This window comes from Dipodomys ordii, unplaced genomic scaffold (genome assembly GCF_000151885.1).
Source record: "Dipodomys ordii isolate 6190 unplaced genomic scaffold, Dord_2.0 Scaffold92, whole genome shotgun sequence".
NCBI lineage: Eukaryota > Metazoa > Chordata > Mammalia > Rodentia > Heteromyidae > Dipodomys > Dipodomys ordii.
The window spans coordinates 911,211-931,607 of NW_012267308.1; positions in this window are offsets into that span (position 1 = coordinate 911,211).

The following is a 20,397-nucleotide window of genomic DNA, read 5'->3' on the forward strand; positions in this document are numbered from 1 at the left end:
GAACCGCAATCCTCAGATCTCAGTCTCCTGAGTCGCTAACAGGCATGAGCCACCAGCACCTGGTTTAGGCTGGCTTTTTTATTCAAGGCTGGCGCTCTCCCATTTGAGCCACAGCTCCGCTTTCTGCTTCTTGCTGATGAATGGGAGACAGGACTCTCATGGACTTTTCTGCTGGTGTTGAAGCTCTCTCCTCAAATCTCAGTTTTCTATTTAGTTAGAATTACAGGTAATTCTAAACAAGCCTAAACAAGGCTTGCATCTTTTTTTTTCTTCTTTTTAAAGAATTGCTTAGGAACAGAAACTCTGCTTTGTGTCATTTAGCTCTCCTGGGCTCACATATGCGGCTGGGTGGTCATTCTAGGTGGCCACTTCTCACCATTGGCAGTGCACGTGTCCTTCTAGCAGGGGTGCAGGCTGGCTTCCTGGGGGAAGCCAGAATCAGGTGAATCACAGAGGAGCCTGGATGTTGGGAGATGGGTGGCATTTGGCAGCCCTTATGTACTGTGTGACAAAAAGCCCATCTTAGTCACAGGGCCGGGGACCACATGTGGCTTCATCAGATGAGTGAATCAGAAAGGCACTAATTCCAACCCGATGTGTAATTTTGATTTCTTTTCCCCCCCTCCCCTTCCTCAAGCACAAGCTTTTTCTTGTTCTTCTCTTTTTATTTTAAGATCAGTTTTAAAAAAAAAATAAAAGAAGAAGACTGACACCATCGGCAAGACTGGTGTCACCCTGCCCTCTTTAACGATTAGCAGCGAGATCTGGAGTATGCTTTAGCCGGGGCTGAAACTTGTTCTTAACAGAATGTTAAATACTTTCGTGAAAAGAAAGATTATGTCTATCTAGTTACACCATGCCTTGATATATGCTTCGTGTCACAATTCCATTGTCTCCTGGGTAAAGACAGAGAGTTCAAATACCCACTATCTCTCCCCGGCTTGCTTCAAATGCTCCGCTTTGAAGTTTTCATAATCCATCTGTCATCTTCCAGCACACACACACACACACACACACACACACACACACACACAGGGTCCATGTTCTGTACCACTCAATTAAAGAATTCTTCTTTGCCAGTTCCCGGTGAGACATGGGGAAGAGGGGAAAATGTCATGGGTGATTGAGAGACACTGTCAGTGAAGCCAGGGACAGAGCTCAAGGTAGCAAATGCAAGTGTTCTTATCATTCACCACATCAGGGGTATATTTGGCATTGGGTATAGAGAGACTCTTTGATATATATATATATATATATATATATATATATATATATATATATTGGTTTCTTGGTTTTCCTTTTTCTGTTTGAAAGAGTTGTCTTGAATTCGATGGTTTGAAAAAATAATCTTTCAAGCTTCCCCTGGAATGTGGACTCTCCAATGTGGATTTGTTTTATTGAACACAAAGTTTCAGTAGCCCAACTGGTCTTTTTGTTTCACTTGGGGGCGTGGAGTTGGTTGGGGATTGATGAAAGAAAAGATAGTTGCTAGAATCAGCCTGTCTTGGATAGAAATGATTTTTTATTTGTACTTTTAATTTTTCGTCAGAGGAAAGGAAAGCCTGAGGATTAAATAATTCCACCATCTGTCAAGACCTGAAGAAGTTCACACTGGACCAGGGGGGTGAAACAAACAAAAAGATAAAAATAAAAAGAGGTTTTTGTGATGGGAGATTTTATTTAAAGACTATCTCTCTCAAAGTGGTTGTGTTGCGCGCTGCCCTGCTAACTTACTCATTGAGTCACGGGTGGTTAAATTCGTTGTCTTATGTGAAATGAGTTTGATGAGCTCAGCTTAGCCTCTAGTGGGTATTAATTCACATTATGAAATATCCCAGAATAATTTAGCACCGTGCGGCATAATTTGCATTTTTTACTCAAGATAGGGGCAATGATAGTGTCTCTTGTCATGTATATATGTATCTTTATGTACAAATATATATACCTAACATATCTTTATATAGTATGTTTACATATAATATACTGTATTTATAGATAGTATATAAATACATAATATAAAAATATATGCAATATAAATATATAACATATAATATACATATCTAAATAGAAATATAATATACACATATAAATATAATGCACAAATACAAATATATAATAAATATATACAATGTGAAAATAGATATACTGTATAATATATAAATATATAATAAATATATACAATTTAAAATATATACAGCATACAAAATATGTATAACTATATAATATATGTAATATGGAAATAAATAATATATCTAATATATGAATATATTAGATATATAATGCAAACATATCTTTCTACCTTAAAAAGCATGATCATTCATTCTGGTGGATACTTTGTGAAGTTTTACTTGTATTAATTCATTGACAGCATGTAGCAAAGATCTTGGGGACAATGACAAGAACGTATAATTTCAGTTTGGTTACTGAAATGTGTCATTTTACCTGTTTTATATTATGTAACCAGAAAGGGGAGTGCATTCTATTTGGGGGAATCTTCCCCGCACATACCCCATGATTTGACAAAGGAATGTTTTCTTTTGACAAAAGCAGAGAGGGTTTCCAGAAATGTAAGATTCTATTACAGTAATTAATTTAGTGAAACTTCTTAAATCTGATCTTCCTGTTCAAACTAATAATGAGAGGATGGGCTAGTTCAATGTCATTAATTGAAATCTGGAGACAATAAAAAAATGTCTTTCTGCAACTTCAATACAGCAGTCTGCAACTGTCGGGTCAGGCTGTGAACCAATTTTCTTCTTATTACTTTTGATTTTGGAGTCAATACAAATTTCATCAGTGATTGTAGGGTGCGGATCTTCGTCTGTGTGGACCCTGTCAGGAGACAGTGCCTATGGAGAACTTGAAAGATTTACGAGAAAGCTCTCTACTGGCAAGTCAGGAGGTGGAGGGCGGGCGCTGATGGAGCCCCTTCTCACCGAGGCTCAGGGGTCAGTGTCAAGAGGAGGTACATGGGTGGGGGGATAGGGCCGGACCCCAGGGGCTCGTGGTGTGCTGGCCACCTCTGCCCACTTTCTTCTCTCTCTCTCTCTCCTTTCCTTTCCCAGCTCAGGATCTTTCTCAACTTCTTATCTATCCTTTTGTCTCCCTCCCTTCCCTCCCTTCCCCTCCCCTCCCCTCCCCTCCCCTTCCCTCTCTTTCCCTCCTCCTCTTCTTCCCTCCCTTTCCTTCCTCCTTCCTTCCTTCCTTCCTTCCTTCCTTCCTTCCTTCCTTCCTTCCTTCCTTCCTTCCTTCCTTCCTTCCTTCCTTCCTTCCTATCTTCCTTCTCCCTTCCTTCCTCCCTGTCTCCCCCTCTCTCTCTCTCCCTTCCCTTTCCTTTCCTTCCCTTCTTTCCTTTTCTTTGGCCTGAACTCAGGACCTGGGTGCTGTCCTTTAGCTTTTTCTAACTCAAGTCTAGCACTCTACCACTTGAGCTACACCTCCATTTCTGGCTTTTTTGTTGGTTCATTGGAGGTAAGAATCTCACAGACTTTCCTGCCTAGAATGGCTTTGGACCACAGTCCTCTGCTTTCAGCCTCCTGAATAGCCACTGGTACCTCACTTAATCCTGTTTTTCTTTTCTCTTCATCTCTTGTATGTCTCCTCACTTTACCAGTGAATAGAGTAAATTCACTGTTAAAGGGAAGTTCAGGCCCTGAAAAAATTAATTGTAGCAAGTAAGAAAAAGGAGGCAAAACTTTTCGAGAGTTAGTGATATTTTCTGAAAAGCATCCAGCTCAAGGAAGTCTTTTGTGTGGAAATAGAGATCCAGGGTGTCTTTCTGTGATTTCTCTCTATTTTCTTTCCCTGGGTACAATTTGCATCTTTGCAAGTCAAAGGATCAGGCTATCTGTCATTATGTATTGGCCTAATTGGACATTTTTTATGAGCCCCGCTTGCTATTTATGTTAAAAGCAATTCACAGAAATGCCCTTTTTCCATGATTCGGTATTGGCAATACTTAATCACATTTTCCATGAGTAATTATCTAATTCACATGATTACCAATATCAAGTAGGCAAATGGAACAGGAGCTTAAGTCAGTCCTGATTTTTTTTTTTGGGGGGGGTGATGACAGACATGGAGGGACCAGTGCTGGTGAGTTCTGTTTTTCATCTACCATATCCTGGAGAATTTTTTTAAAAATTATTTTTATTAGCAACAGAGGTTCTGTGTATTTGGGCATGTGCAAGAATAAGAGAGAGCTATTTAGGGGCTATCCTTTCTTCTTTTTTTTTTTTTCTTTAAGATTTCTGGAAGACAGAGGTCACATTTTTTATTCATGTTGAAAAATATTCATTTATCAGTATTGGTGCAAATGTAAACAAATGATAAACTGACAACATTGACAAGAGTAAAACTGACAGCATTGACTTTAATTTTCTGTCATTTTGGTAATTATATCAATCAAGACCCCAAACTAAAATGATATTTTAGCAGGCAGTAAGAAATGAGGGATTCAGATCTTAAAAGACCATTACAATTAGCTTTGAAATGTGCGCCATTTTGCTGTAATTGTTCCGATAAGCTTATATATCTTCATTTAGAGCCGAATATTCTGTTGATCTTTTATAAACAAAGTAGCACCCATCTGCTCCTTGAGACACTCCTGGCGCCTATTCATTGCAAAAATAATACATGTCCTAATGACTTCCACATATTTTGAAATCTCCCTTTTGAAATTGGTCTTGGCAGATTATTTGCAGGTACTTGAGTCGCATCTGTTTGTAATTTCGTAAATGCGGAAGACTTTAAGGTTGAGCACAGCGAGAGGGACTATTTTAATCCTCAGATAACATTGGCTGTCATCAAAAGCCACATTTATCTTTTCGAAGGTGGGGGGGGAGCAAATGTTGAATGTTAAAAGACAGTAAAAAGGTCAGGGACTTGCCTCACATCTGAATATTTTCCTTTCATACCTCACCCCCTCCCCGCCCCGTGCCTTTAGTGGATTCTCCCTTCCTTGCATTTGGAGGTTTTTTTTTTTTTTAAACATTTTATTTAAGTTTTAGCTTAATCCACATTGCCAAGAGGATGTTTTGCCTGATAAAAATGAAAGATCAGGAAGAGAGTAAATCTGACATAATTGTGAACTTCAGATTCTTGAGCTCATTACCGACATGTGGCTAGCAGCTGACCAGCTTTCGGTTGACTCGGTTGGACTCTGTTTACTGCCAGAACAGCATGGTGCTGGCGAATACCAGAGGCCTTGAGCATAGCTGCTGTCCTGGGGGGGGGGAGGAGGGAGGGCAGTCTAGTGGGAGGGGCGGGCTGGTGGGCAGATCCAACTGCAGCTGGAGGGGGCATTTGCTCAAAGGGACCAGGTGGGGCTTGTGGCTTTTCTGTGGACATACAAGAATCTTAAGCTCAGAGGATGTTTTTGTGTTCCACTATACTGTGATGTGTGTGTGTGTGTGTGTGTGTGTGTGTCCTGGGACTTGAACACATGGCCTGGATACCGTCCCTGAGCTTTGTGCTCAAGGGTAGTGCTCTAGGACTTGAACCATAGCTACACTTCTGACTTTCAGTGTTTGAGTCTCATGGCCTTCCCTATCTGGGCTGGTTTAGAAGCACCATCCTCAGATCTCAACCTTGTAGGTAGCTGGGATTACAGTTGTAAACCATAGGGGCCTAGATTGCATGTGTGTGTGTGTGTGCGCATGTGCTAGTTGCCTCTTTTTTTTTTTTTTTCTCAGTGTGGAGAATTGAATTCAGGGCTTTACATTCTGCTAGCAAATGCTAAATCCTCAAATGCCACCAAATGAACACCTTTGTCTTCTCAATGTATTAATAGACAAATGACATTCAACAGATAAATGTTTTTAGCAAATACATATTTTGTATTATCCTCCTCCTCCTTCTCCTCCTCCTCCTCCTCTTCTTCCTCCTCTTCCTCCTCCTCCTCTTCCTCCTCCTCTTCCTCCTGCTCCTGGAGCTTGAACTCCAGGACTCATGATAGCTTGGCTTTTTGTTGTTGCTCATAGCTGGTGCTCTATCACTTGAATCATGCCTCTAGCCCAGTGTTTTGCTAGTCATTAGCAATGGAATCTCCTGAACTTTTCTGGCATGGGTGGCTTCAAACTTTTATCTTCTAGGTCTGAGCCTCTTAAGTAGTTAGGATTATAGACATGAGTAACCAGAGCGTGACAGGTTTTGCTCAGACATGGTTACAAATTTTACATTTTTAATTGTTGTAGTTTTTTAGAAGCCTCCATGTCAAATTTTGGCATGTAAATCGAAGAGAATCCGGTAGCAGCTCAACTTCTCTAATTTTATTCTGATTTTCTTTTCTCTGTAGTGGGGACAGAGGGGAATGAGTGATTTTTGCACAGAGCAGGAACTGGTATCCGACATCTTTGCTTTTTCTGCGTCATTTATATTCTGATGCTTTCATATGTGGGTGATTACACTTTAAAGAGGAAAGACCTCACTCTCCAAATGATCAAAAATTTCACCCGACCCATGGGCTCTATTGGAGAGCAGGGAAAAATTTCTTTAACAGGGAAAATGCACCAGTGGAGAGGGAGGCAGCCAAGTTTCATGAGGGCTGAGAATTTCCAAGCGTCATTCAGGACCAAGGGGATGAAGGCATCACCAGGGAGTTTGTTAGAAATATAAATTCCTGCCTGGCATCTGTGGCTCACACCTGTTACCCTAGCTACTCAGGAGGCTGAGATCTGAGGATCACAGTTGGAAGCTAGCTTTGGCAGGAGAGTCCATGAGACTCTATCTCTAATGAACTCCCCCAAAGCTGTAAGTAGAACTGTGGCTCAAGTGGTAGAGCACCAGCCTTGAGTAAAAAAGCTAAGGGGCAGCACCTCTGAGATTAAACCCTAGGACCAGCACAAAAAAGAAGAGAAAAGAAATGTAAATGCACAGTGGCATAGGCGCTAGTCTGGAGGTGTGTTTGAACACGTCTTCTATTCCAGGGGATTTTTACACTCATTTGGCTCACTCATTGCACACCTCTTGAAGGTGTCACACAGGATAGCTTTTCACAAGTTTGCCACTTTGATTGCTGGGAAATTGGAAAAATGTAGAGGTGGTGTGTGTGTGTGTGTGTGTGCTGGTTCTGGGACTTGAACTCAGGGTATGAGTGCTGGCCCTGAGCTTTTATGCTCAAGGCTAGTGCACTACCACTTAAGCTATAGCTTCACTTCTGGATTTTTGGCATTGAAGATAAGAGTCTCACAGACTTTCCTACCCGGACTGGCTTCAAACTGGAATCCTCAGATCTCAGCCTCCCGAGTAGCTATGACTGCAGGCAGTGTCTGGCTGACCGATGTCTTATGTGTATTTATTCCATACAGGGATTCTGGAGCCTTCTCATACTGGCAGCTGGTCAGCGGGCCTGCTCTTTGAAGTTCATGTCCTGTCTCATGTCGTGTCCAGGCTGGGAATATAGCTGTGGTGGTTTGTGTCTAGCCATGACCCACATTTCAGATGTTGTGAATAGGGAGAGTTCCTTTCCTCTGTTCAGAACTCCTGCTGGGCCGGAGGAGGGAGCAGGAGGCAGGCCTACCTTGTCATTTAGGCTGTTAGTTTTGTGTTTGTTAACTCAAGTCTTCTTGGCATGAGGGTAAACTGGAGGGTGATTTTTCTGATGGACTAGGAATGAAATTCATTGGCCACTAGCTCTGTTGCATCTGACAACCCTTCTTTGGATTGAGAAGTGACACAGGACAGATTTCTGTTAGGAGGTGTTAGACTGGGAACCTGTCATGGCTGCCTGTCATGGCTACCAGGAATGGTTGCCATATCCAATTATTATTATTATTAATTATTTTGTTATTTTTATGCCAGTCTGGGGCTTGAACTCAGGTTTTTTTTTTTTTTTTTTGTCGGTTGTGGGGCCTGAACTCTGGGCCTGGAAACTGTCCCTCAGCTCTTCAGCTCAAGGTTAGCGCTCTACCACTTGGCCACAGTGCCACTTCCGGCTTTTTCTGCTAATGGGGATCTGAGGAATCGAACCCAGGGCCTCATGCATGCAAGGCAAGCACTCTACCACTGAGCCACCTTCCCAGCCCTGTCCCTGAGTTTTTGTGCTCAACATTAGCGTTTTACCACTTGAGTCACAGCTTCACTTCCAGCTTTTTGATGGCTTATTGGAGATAATTATCTCATGGACTTTCTTGCCTAGACTGGCTTCAAACTGTGATCCTGAGATCTTTACCCTCCTGGGTAGCTGGGAGGACAGATGTGAGTCACTGGTGCCCAGCTAATATTCAATATATATATTATATTTAATTACTGTGCTAAGCCCTAAGCTTGGAAAAGGAGAAGCAGGCATGGGCCTAACTGGCCTGATCTCAGGAGAGAGAGAGTGAGCAAGAGAAACACACACACATACACACACACACACAGAAAGACAGACAGACAAACAGAGAGAGAGAGAGAGAGAGAGAAAGAGAGAGATGGGCCTCAGACTCCCCAGATTACCCTATTTACCTCAGTCTCAGGTGCAACTATTGTGATTTTTCTCACCACCTTACACTTGTAATTTTAGATGATACATGGATTTTAAGTTTTAACAGTTGGGTATTTTAAGATCTCTTAGAGAAATATAACTAGCATATCATAGCTGTGATTTCACAGACGTTATAGCTCAGAGTGAGACCATGGTTTTTTTTTTTTGGTTTTGTTTGTTTTTTTAAAGAATAACTTTTCCTTCCTTCCTTCCTTCCTTCCTTCCTTCCTTCCTTCCTTCCTTCCTTCCTTCCTTCCTTCTTTCCTTCTTTCTTTTCTTTCTTTTTGAAGTCAGGGTATGTATGGGTGCTGTCCCTAAGCTTTTTTCTTTTTTGCTTCAGGCTACTGCTCGATCACTTGAGCCACAGCTCTTGCTTCTGGTGTTCTGGTGGTTTGTTGGAGTTTGGAGTCTCATGGACTTTCCTGCCCAGGCTGGCTTTGAACTGCGATCCTCAGATCTCAGCCTCTTGAGTAGTTAGGATGACAGGCCACTGGCTCCTGGCTAAGAGCAACTTGTTTTAAAGTTAATTTAAAGGAAAGTATTAAGGGAAGAAAGAACAGTGGGAAGTGGGGCGGTGTGTGTGTGTGGTGTGTGTGTGTGTGTGTGTGTGTTGTAGATCACAGACATAACAGCTACCAGGAGGGAAGATATGTGGGTGTAGGGGGTTCCCAGAAATTCTTCCACCAGCATCAGGAAGGGGACCTTCCCTGGTAGAGGTATGACAAGGCACATTGTAGTTGGATGGTTTATTCTCAGGAGCCCCCTACCCCACTTCCCGGCTCATCCTGCTTGGGGGTGCACTTCTGTGTCTTTCTGGCAGTGTAACTATGGGCCCCATGGTGGGGGGGGGACACAAGTTCAGAGCTAGAAATCTAGTTCAACCCTTTCTCAATGCAAGTGTGGTTTTGGTGAGGATAGGAGGGCCAACCCTTCCTTCCTTCCTTCCTTCCTTCCTTCCTTCCTTCCTTCCTTCCTTCCTTCCTTCCTTCTCTCTTCCCTTCCTCCCTTCCTTCTTCCCCTCTCCTCCACTCCCCTTCCTTTCCTTCCCTTGCTTGTGCTGCTACTGGGGTTTGCATTGAGGTCTCATGCTTTCACTTGGCTTTTTCTCCACTTCTAGCTCTTTGCTGGTTCGTTGGAGATAGGAGTCTCACCAACTTTTCTTCCTGGGCTGGCTTCAAACTGCGATTTTCAGATCTCAGCCTCCTTAAGCAGCTATGATGACAGGCGTGAGCCACCAGTGCCTGGCTCTCTTGGGTCTTCTCTGAATCACCTCCCCCAAACAGTCCCACGTCAAACATTTATTTGAGCTAATGAGCTTGTCAGCTACCCTTTAGCTGCAAGAAAAGACATCTCTGATAGCCCAAATTGTGTGTGCGCTCATGCACATTAAAAAAAAATATATATATTTACAGATGAAAATGAGATTTCTATATTCACAGATCAAAATTTGCTGTTGGCTACCTGTAACTGTGAAAAGTTCTCCCTCGCATCTTTACTAAAACATCTTTCTAAAAAGAAACTTCCAACTTGGGCTAGACCTTTGAGATTTAAATTCAAGCACACACAGGCATCTGTGCGCATGTGTGCATATGTGCATGACACATGCACACACACGCACGCACGCACGCGCGCGCGCGCGCGCACACACACACACACACACACACACACACACTGATAAACTGCCAGAGAAAAATAAGACAAACTCAACAATCCAGAAACACAGGAAAGCAACTCCCCCCCCACCCCCCGCCCCCTTCCAAGTTTGGCAGCCTGGTGAACTTGAAAGCAGAGCTATGAATAAGCATAATCAGATCTTTCTTTTCTTTTCTTTTTTTTTTTCTTGGTCCATATTTAATTCAAATGAGACAGCTCCAATGTTGACTTCTAATACAGAAAAGGCCACCCACCATGGTGGCCGTCCCAGCCAGTGAAGCCGGCTGGCAAAAGATTTCTTAAATGGAGTTAATCAGCCTGGAGAGGCCTGCCCTGTATCCCCATCAGTATTCTAAATTCAGATGTGCTGATAACCTGAAATTGAATGTGTCAGGAGGCAGACAAGTGAAGGGAAGGGTGGGGGGCGGGAACTCCAGGCCAGAAGAAGGGGGACTGGGAGACACTATCTGGGAGGGGGCGATCACCAGCCGGCCTGACCCCCCAGTTACCCACCCTCCCCGAATTGTGTGCATTTATGTGTGTGTGAGAGAGTAGAAGACAAAATGGAAGATTTCATGTTCTGAAATATTTATGGAGACGCTTTGGATTTTGTATATATTAAATGAATCCACAGACATTTTGGCTGCTAAAGGAGTGAAGTGGTAATTTGCCAGTAATGTTTTAATGTTATTATTATTTTTTAAAGGCATGGCTACTTAAAAACTTTTCTCCTACTCCCATAGAAAAGAGACAGACACCCCTTCCCCCATCCCCTCCCTCCCCTGCCCCCCCACCAAGTCTGGTGAGCTCGCTCACAGGAAAGTCTAACAAAAGAGTTGCTATTGTTTGTCACTGTCCCAGCCAGCAGCAGTGCAGCTGAGGGTCAGTTGCTATTTCTATTTTAAACCTTGATTTTTTGCAAAGTTTGTCTTTTGACTGTTCTCATTCTAATCAGGCTTAGTTAGGGGATCCGCTCCAAGCTCCACAGCAGGCTGGGAGGACAGAGGAAGATAAACCAGAGGGATTAAACAGAAAGTTCTGCTCTGTCAATAGCTTTGTGTGTGTGTGTGTGTGCGCGCGCGCTTGTGTGCATGCACACATGCACGCGCGTATATGTGTGCAAGAGAAACAGACAAAAAAGAGGCTGGGTATGGCGACTCAGTCCTGTAATCCCAGCATTTGGGAGATTGAGGCCGGAAGACCACACATTTGGGATCAGCTTGGGCTCCACAGGGAGACCCTGTCTCTACAACAGCAACAACAAAAACCCAAACCAAGAGTTGGGGCTATAGCTCATTACCAAATACTTGTCCAGCATACACAAGGCCCTAATTTCAATCCCTAGGATCTCAAAAAAATGCAGAAAAAAATTAAAAAAGAAATAAAAGAGAGAGACGGAGACACAGATCAATTCATTGAGCACTCCATTTTTGCAGCCATTTCTTTAATTTCAAACACAGTGCAGCGCATCAATAGTTTCTGTATATGACCTTCATTGACGTGACCTTGATGAGATTTCTTGCCCATGCCTACTCCCCAGTCTTCCTCCTCCGCCTGGTACCCAGGCCTGTGAGGAACAGGGCCAGGCACCCTGGAGTCTCATCAGCCTGCGCGCCCAGAGTCTGACCCCTTTTCAGCTCTGCTTGCTGATGGTTTGATCAGGTCAATTGTGGTACAATCCTTGTGGCTTTCGTCCTGGGCCTTCTAGATGGTTCTTTCCCGTGGTAGTTTCCTCTTCTGTAGAGAGTCTGTTGCTTTATCCTTCTGAGACACCTTCTGCATGTCTCTTAGCTTGCAAGGAGTGGAGCAGGTGCCGGAGAGATACAAGACTCCAGGCAGCACCGTGGTTGGTCACGCGGGCTTCTGAGGCTCACACTGTGGGCTTGTCACATCCAAGGAAGCAGAAGCTCGTGGGAGAGGAGGTGATCTGAGGGTAGGCAAGATAGGGAAGGAATCCAGCTGGCCTTCTGTATCATGGGGACACCACTACACTCCGTGTCACCTGGGCATCTCCCATGGAGTCTGGGCTGGTGTGGAGATACAGGGTGCCCTGCCATTCTTCCAGTGGCTCCTCTCTCTCCTCTCCTCCTCCCCTCCCCTTCCCTCCTCTCTCCTCTCCTCTCTTCCTCCCCTCCCCTCTCCTTTCCTCTTTCTTCTCCTCTCCCCTCTCCTCCTCTTTCCTTTCCTCTCTTCAGTTCCCTTCCTATCCCTTCCCCTCCCTTCCTTCCCTTTCCCTTCTCTTCTCCTCTCCTCTTTTTTGCTTCCTTCCTTCCTTTCCTTCTTTCCTCCCTCTCTCCTTCCTTCCTTTCTTCCTGTCTTTCTTTCTTTCTTCCTTCCTTTCCTTCTTTCCTCCCCCCTCTCTCCTTCCTTCCTTTCTTCCTGTCTTTCTTTCTTTCTTCCTTCCTTTCCTTCTTTCCTCCCTCTCTCCTTCCTTCCTTTCTTCCTGTCTTCCTGTCTTTCTTCCTTCCTTCCTTTTCTTCTTTCTCTCCTTCCCTCCTTCCTTGCTTGCTTGCTTGCTTCCTTCCTTCCTTCCTTCTCTCCCTCCCTCCCTCCCTCCTTCCTTCCTTCCTTCCTTCTCTCCCTCCCTTCCTTCTTTCTTTCTATTTCTCTCCCTCCCTCCCTCCCTCCTTCCTTCCTTCCTTCCTTCCTTCCTTCCTTCCTTCCTTCCTCTTTCTCTCTCTCTCTTTCCTTCTTTCTTTCTTTCCCCTCTCATTCTGTCTGTCTGTCTGTCTCTCCCCACCCCCTTTCTTTTTCTGTGCCCCTACTGGAGCTTCAACTCAGAGCCTGGGGGCCTGGGCACTCTTCATTAGTTTTTTTTTTTTTCTTTTCTCAGTGTTGGTGCTCTACTATTTGAGCCACACCACTATATTCAGCTTTTGGCTACTTAATTAGAGATAAGAGTCTCACAGACTTTGCTGCTTCGGCTGGCTTCCAATCTTGATCTTCAGATTTCAGACTCTTAAGTAGCTAGGGTTACAGGCATGAGCCACCAGCACCTGGCTAAGGTACTATTTTCTTCAAAGCACTTAATTTCCTATCTGCGACCAGGCTTTGCCAAAGGGTATGGAGAAGGCTCAGATCTCCTCACAGCACCTCGTCCTCTCTCTAGGGTTCTTCTGGTCACCGTGAGTGTGGCACATGGACCCAGGATTCCTGCCTGTGATCTGGACCCAGTTATGGCTTCCCCAAGGGAGCGGCTGGCTTGTGTTTAATTATTCATTGCTGCCCTCCTCGGTATCGTCCCCTCTCCTTGATTGTTTTGTCTTTGCCTAAAAAATATTTATTTGAAATCCTGTGATCAAAGACTGAAAAACAAAATAAAGCAGGATATTAAAATGGAAAAAATTTTTTTTAGGAGGTTGGAATGTCAAGATCACTTTTATGAGAAAAGTTTACAAGATGAAGCCAGAATTATTTACCTAAACTTCCTATATGAAGTATAATATTCCCAGCTGTGCTTTGGTGAAGAGTATCAGTGGGCATCACCTGGATTGAAAAGAGCTTTTATTTAAGGCAGAAGGTGGGGGGGGGGAGAAAAGAAAAGCCATTTTAATTAAAATTAACGTTTTTTTTGTTGTTGTTTTTTTGCTTGATCTTACTTTCACACACATACACACACTCACCACACATCTGTGTTCTGAATTGATAAAGAAAGAACTCCGGTTAAATAATCCACTTTTGTCTGACAACGGAATCTCTTATAGATGTGCAAATATGCAGAAAGCTATTTGGAAATGTAGCCTTGGAGTTGTCAGGTTTTATTATGCAGGAAGGTGTCATGTTTGTTACGAAGCTGAGTGCAGATGGCAGAGTGGAAGAAATGGATCACTAATTTTAACAATGATTAATGAACAGAGATAGAAAATGAATTACATTGGACCATCGGAGGCAAGAAATATTTTTTTTTTTTGGTGGGAGGGAGGTGGTGAAAATTTTGAGTCATCTGCTGTGCTGTTCTGTGCAAATTATTTTCAGAAATTCTATATGTTGTCAACAGTCGAGTGCATTTTCCATTACTGTCTATTTCTGTTCTTAAGTACTTTTGTGTTATTAGAGATACATAATTTCAAAATACCAATACATTCCTGATTACTTAGAGGAAAATATATGTAACAGTGAGACTGTTTCATAGATGCTAGCCATAAAAGTCCTGTTTTATAATAATCTTTCATTCTTTCTCATTTTATCACTACATTAGGGATGTCTGATAAAAATAAAAAAGAAAGGAGTGGGGGGGAGAATTCATCCAGGATGTGCAGAATAAAGGAGAAATAGGAGCGAGGTAACAATACGAAGAATATGGTGTTTAGCTGACACCAGCTCTGAGTTCGGCCTTTGTATTCTCCGCCTGGCATTGTAGGAGGCAGAATTGACCCACAGGTTGGCATTGGTCCCCGCAGCCCATGACCCCATGCTGTCCTAGCTCCTGAAGGTATAATGTAGATACCCTAGCCCTTCTATCTTCTGTCAAACGTAGGAAATGATCACCATTCTTGGACTTGTTCTAGCAATTTCTTTCCTTGAATAGACCCAAGTCTAGCTCTCTTTCCAATGACTCTGGTGTTGACATTAAGGGTCTTTGGTTGTTTCTGTGTTTCATTTTTTTTGGTGCCAGTCTTGAGACTTGAACTGAGGGTCTATGCACTGTCCCTGAGCATTTTGGCTCTACCACTTGAGCCACAGCTCCACTTCTGGTTTTTGGTGGGGGTTCATTGGAGATAAGAGTTTTATAGACTTTTCTGCCCTGGGATGGCTTTGAACCATGATTCTCAGATCTTAGCCTCCCAAGCAGCTAGGATAACAAGTGTGGGACCCCAGCTCCTGTCGACACTGAGTTTTTAATGCTTGTTTGTGAGTCCGGTTTTCCTTACCGGTCTTATCAACAGTGTGTGTGTGTGTGTGTGTGTGTGTGTGTGTGTGTGATATAAAAATAAATTGTGCTTATTTGATTCTCAGGTCTGCTCTTGGCACAAGGTATACCTATGTGTTAAGGTAGGAAAGATAGTGTTGTTTTTCTTCTATCACTTTCAATATGTTGGCTACAAGGTGTCTTGTGTTCTTGAGCTCCTCCGAGATGGAGCAAAGGTCTCATGGGTATTTGAATGTGACGTCATGTCCTTTATCAGGAGCCACCTCAGTAGTGCTTTGGGTAAATCTCATAGTTAGCACATCAGACATTGACCATTGCAGGGTTCCTAATTCATAGCTCAGAGGTGCGCCTGAGGCCCAGACTCTCACCTGAGCTGCTTATCCCCGCATTCAATACTTGGCTCAGATGTTAATTATCAGGAGAACGTTCTTTTTCTTTTGTTTGTCAGTCAAGGGGCTTGAATTCAGGGCCTGGACATCCTCCCTGAGCTCTTTTGCTCAAGGCACCTTGAGCAAGAGCAGGATTTCTGGTTTCTGGTGGTTCATTGGAGATAAGAGTCTCAGGAACTTTCCTGACTGGGCTGTCTTTGAACAGGGATCTTCAAATTTCAGCCTCCTGAGAAGCTAGGCTGACTGGCATGAGCTACCAGCACCTGGCTAGGGAACCTTTCTATATCCAGCATTTCTGACAGCCCTGCAGTCTCTCCCCAGAGGGCTTGCCCTGGAGGGACAAAAGGGCAGGATGCCTGTGACCCTGGCTTCTGTGCTGGGCTGTTGGGGTGGGGGTGGGGGATGGGAAAGGGGGTGCCTGGCTTTTGTACATAATTAAGTTGCTTCCTGAGAACTGTCTGGCATTCAAATAAATGGATGATCTATAACTACTTTCTTCTCTTACAAAAAAAATAAAAATAAAAGGAGCTTTTCTAGTTTCCAACTTGACTGTTTTATTTATGCTCTTGACCTGTTAAAACAAGCAGGCTGTTTAAAAAGCAAAAAAGTACTTCCCATGATTAGAGTACTTACGGCTGAAATCAATTGAAGAATGAAGAGGATATTTCTGGTTGTTCTCATACGGAGTGTCTTCTGCAGGAGGGCACCTGTTTCTGCCTGGCAGCCCCCCTCAATCTTACGAACATTGGGGCCCCTAAGAAAGGAACTCAGTCTTCTCCCCCCCCCCCGTTCACTCCCAACAGACTATGAGTGTGTGTGTGTGTGTGTGTGTGTGTGTGTACTGGGACTTGAACTCAGGGCCTGGGCACTGTACTTTAGCTTTATCCTTCAAGACTGGTATTTTACCACTTTAGCCACACACACACACACCCTTTCTGTCTTTTTTGGGGGTTAATTAAAAAGTAAGAATCTTACAGACTTTGCTGCCTAGGTTGATTTGGAACCATGATCCTCCCTCTCAGCTTCCTGAGTAGCTAGGGTGACAGGCATGAGCCTCGGGTACCTGGCTAAAATACACTTCTGTGTGGTTCGGAGTCGGTAGTTTGCATATAATTATGTTTCTGATGGGAAAACACTTTGAAAGAACAGCTCTGCTACAATGCAAGTCCTGCTCAGGTTACATCGCATATGCTAAACACTGAGGAAACACACACACGGTCTTTAGTGAACAAGGTAGAGAAATGCTCCAGGGAGCCAATTTAGAATGTGACTTAAGGCAGATGTGGCTTTTCGTGTTTCTGTCTTTTGGCAAACTGTATTTGAATCATGGTGGTCCCTGGGTTTCCCTATAAGCTTAGTCACCTGCCTGGGCAGGCCACCAGGCCCAAAGCTGGATGTGGGAGGCTATTTAGGACTCAGTGAGGAGACCCGGATGTGCAGGGCTCGGCAGGGACATTGGACACTTGCCTGATGCTTAATTACATGTTATTCTAGGGATATTTCTTTGTGTGTATGCACCTGTCCTGGGGCTTGAACTCAGGGCCTGGGCAACTGTTCTTAGCTTTGTTGCTCAAGGCTAGCACTCTACCAATTGAGTCACAGCTCCATTTCTGGCTTTTGGTGGTTCATTAGAGATAAAAGAGTCTTACAGACTTTGCTGTCCCAGCTGGCTTTGAACTACGATCCTCAGATCTCAGTTTCCTGAGTAATGGGATTACGGGCATGAGCCACTAGCAACAGGCAGTATACTAAGGATAACCTAATAGTGTAGGATAAATAGAGAGTCATGAAGAGGGAGGGAGAATCCTCTCATGCATGAATAGAGACCAGGAAGAACAAAAAAAAATAGTTGATCCACTTAAGACACAAGTGATTCCTAAATATAGAGCTGTCGCTGTGATTCATGGTTTGGGTTGCTTCTGAGGCAGTACGTCAGGGGGATGATCTATAGAAATAATTTGAGGGTACTTGAGGTTTAGACATTTGGATCTGAACACAGGAAATGAGTTGGGTCTCAGGTTGAATTCTTCCATCAAACATGAACATCTTCTAGTTCTTTAGCCCAGTGCAACATAAATCTGACTGTTCGATGTCCCACCCTTGCGTGCCCATCCCGCAGCCATCATACAGTGCCCAGTAACCTAGCCTTCAAGCTGAGAAAGTGGAAGTGCAAAGGAATTAATTCCTATTTTCAGAAACAGCTGTGTAGTTTCCATAGTTGTCAATTGTGTGTGTGTATGTGTGGAATTGCCTTCATATTGATCCAAATGAAGTCAGCACTGAAGAGGAAAATTCTTTGAAAATCTCTCTCTCTCTCTCTCTCTCTCTCTCTCTCTCTCTCCCTCTCTCTTTGGTGCCATTCTTGGGGTTTGAACTCAGGGCCTCATGTGCTCCCTTAGCTCAAGGCTAGCATTGAACCCTTCAAGCCACAGCTCCACTTCTGCTTTTTGTTGGTTCATTGAAGTTGAGTCTTTCAGATCTGTCTGCCTGAGCTGGCTTGGAATCTTGATCCTCAGATCTCAGCCTCTTTTTTTTTTTCAGTTGTTGGGCTTGAACTCAGGGCCTGGGCATTGTCCCTGAGCTTTTTTGCTTAAGTCTAGTGCTCTACTACTTGGAGTCACAGGTCCATTTCTGGTTTTCTGGTGTTTCATTGGAGATAGGAATCTCAAGGCTTTTCCTGTCCTGGTGAGGCTTTGAACTTTTAGGCTCAGATCTCAGCCTCTTGAATAGCTAGGATTATAGGTGTAAGCCACCAGTAGCCAGCTTATCTTCCATTCCGTAGGGATGTAACCTGCAGCCAGAACTAGAAAAAAATATGTGTATACATATATCTGTATATTTAAGTTAAACACAGAGTCCTTATACTAGTCTAGCCTAAAGCACGAGCTGGAGAATATTCAAGATGTCTGCCAGCCTTCTATTACCTCAGGTAAATAACTGATTGACCTTTTGGAGGCTCTGATACTTTACTAATCAGAACCTGAAATCTGTATAACAACACTTCATTTACTTGATAGACAAAAGAACAATTGCACTTGAAGTAATGTGATTTCTAAATAGACACTGCCTGTCAAAAATAAATGCATTAGAAGTAAAATGTAGCTCAAGGAGACAATTAGCAAACAGAGGTGACACCGTAAACAGGTGCACCCATTATTCCCAAAGCTTGTGGCAATATATTCGCGTCTTTTAGAGTGATGGAAGATCATGTGACGGGGTTTGGTGAATTATCTATCGGTATCATCTGACTGATGAAGCCCGGCTGCCGCTACAGATCATTTAAAAATGCATCTCACAAATTACATGGTAGCTGGGGAAAAAATATGCAGGTTTTTTTAAAATTTTTTAAAAGAGAACAATGCTTTTTGAAAGCTAGGCGCTAGCATACATAATTTTTTTTTTCTTTCACAGGATGGAGGATGTTTCATTATGCTGGGTATATAGTTGGTTGAGGTTGTGCAAAATCATTACAAAACAATGTTTGTTAATGTAGACAACATTTTTCCATTCTGGTTTTTAGTGACATTGGAATATATATATATATATATATATATATATATATATATATATATATATATGGCTGTTTTAGAAACATCTGCTATCTCTAGTTACCTGTGGGTAGAGCTCAGAGAACATGCTCTTTCCAAGAATGTTTGTAAAACCTTCCTAAGAATGGAAGGGCTTGGGAGGTGGGAGAGGAAGCATATATTGTTTAAAAATATCCTGTGAACTATTAGATTTGAGTTTCCTTTCTTCCTGCCTTCCTTCTTTCCTCCCCTCCTTCCTTCCTTTCTTCTTTCACTCCTTCCTTCCCTCCCTGCCTTCTTCCTTCCTCCCTTCGCTTTACCTTCCTTTCTTCCTTCCCTCATTCCTTCCTTCCTTTCTTCCTCTTATTCCCTCCCTCTATCCTCTCCCTTTCTCTTTCTCTTTCCTTCTGTCTCTCTGCCTGCCTGTCTTTCTCTCTCTCCTCTTTCTTTCATGTATGTGTCAGTACTGGGGCTTGAACTAATGTTTTAAAGGCCTTGCAATCTCACTTGCTTTTCTTTTTTCCCTCAAGGCTGGCACTCTACTATTGATGCCATAGCTCCACTTGATAGTTAATTGTTTCCCCTCAGTTGTGGGGCTTGAACTCTGGACCTGGGTGCTGTTCCTGAGCTCTTCAGCTCAAGGCAAGCACTCTACCACTTGAGCCACAGCACTACTTCTGGTTTCCTAGTGGTTTATTGGAGATAAGAGTTTCATGGACTTTCCTGCCCAGGCTGGCTTTGAACCATGATCTTCAGATCTCAGCCTCTTGAGGAGCTAGGATTCTAGGGGTGAGCCACCCACGCCCAGCTGATGGTTAATTTTTGATGGTTAATTAGAGATAGGAGCAATCTCATTGACTTTCCTGCCTAGGATTTCTTGATCTCAGCCTCCTGAGTAGTTAGGATGACACATAGGAGCCACTGATGCTAGTTTGGGTTTTCTAAAACAGAAACTTTACCTCTCAGTGCGTGCCGGGGGCTCTCTCTCTGCCTGCTGGGCACAGGACATGCTGGGGCAGGGGCCTTTCCATCTGCCATGTTTGTTCAGCTTGTGGTGGACATTACACTCAGAGCACATGCTTCTAGAAGCCTGTCCTATTCTTTTTTCCCTATGTCATCTTTGCTTGTTTTACTAAAGCCTGTGTGTGTGGGGGGGGGGGCGATTGAGGGGATTCTATTGCAGTTGCCGTTCCTTCTAGTTACTCTCAAGTCTCAACAGAACAGTGTGGAATATTCTAGAGCACCAGCCGTTTGGTTTCCCAGACTTTTTCAGAGTCATCAGTAGCTGGGTGCGGACTTGGCATAGACTCACTCTGACCGAGGTCTGGCAGTGGTACCCCTGCCCAAAGAGAGAAACTAAAAGCCACCATTTGCTTGGGGGTCTTCAGCACCTTTCACATCCCCAGTGGCTTCTGGCTGGAGAGGTGGCTCCTGTCCACTGTATTGGTCCTTCATGCTGATCAGTTCCTCCCTCCCTCCCTCCCTCCCTCCCTC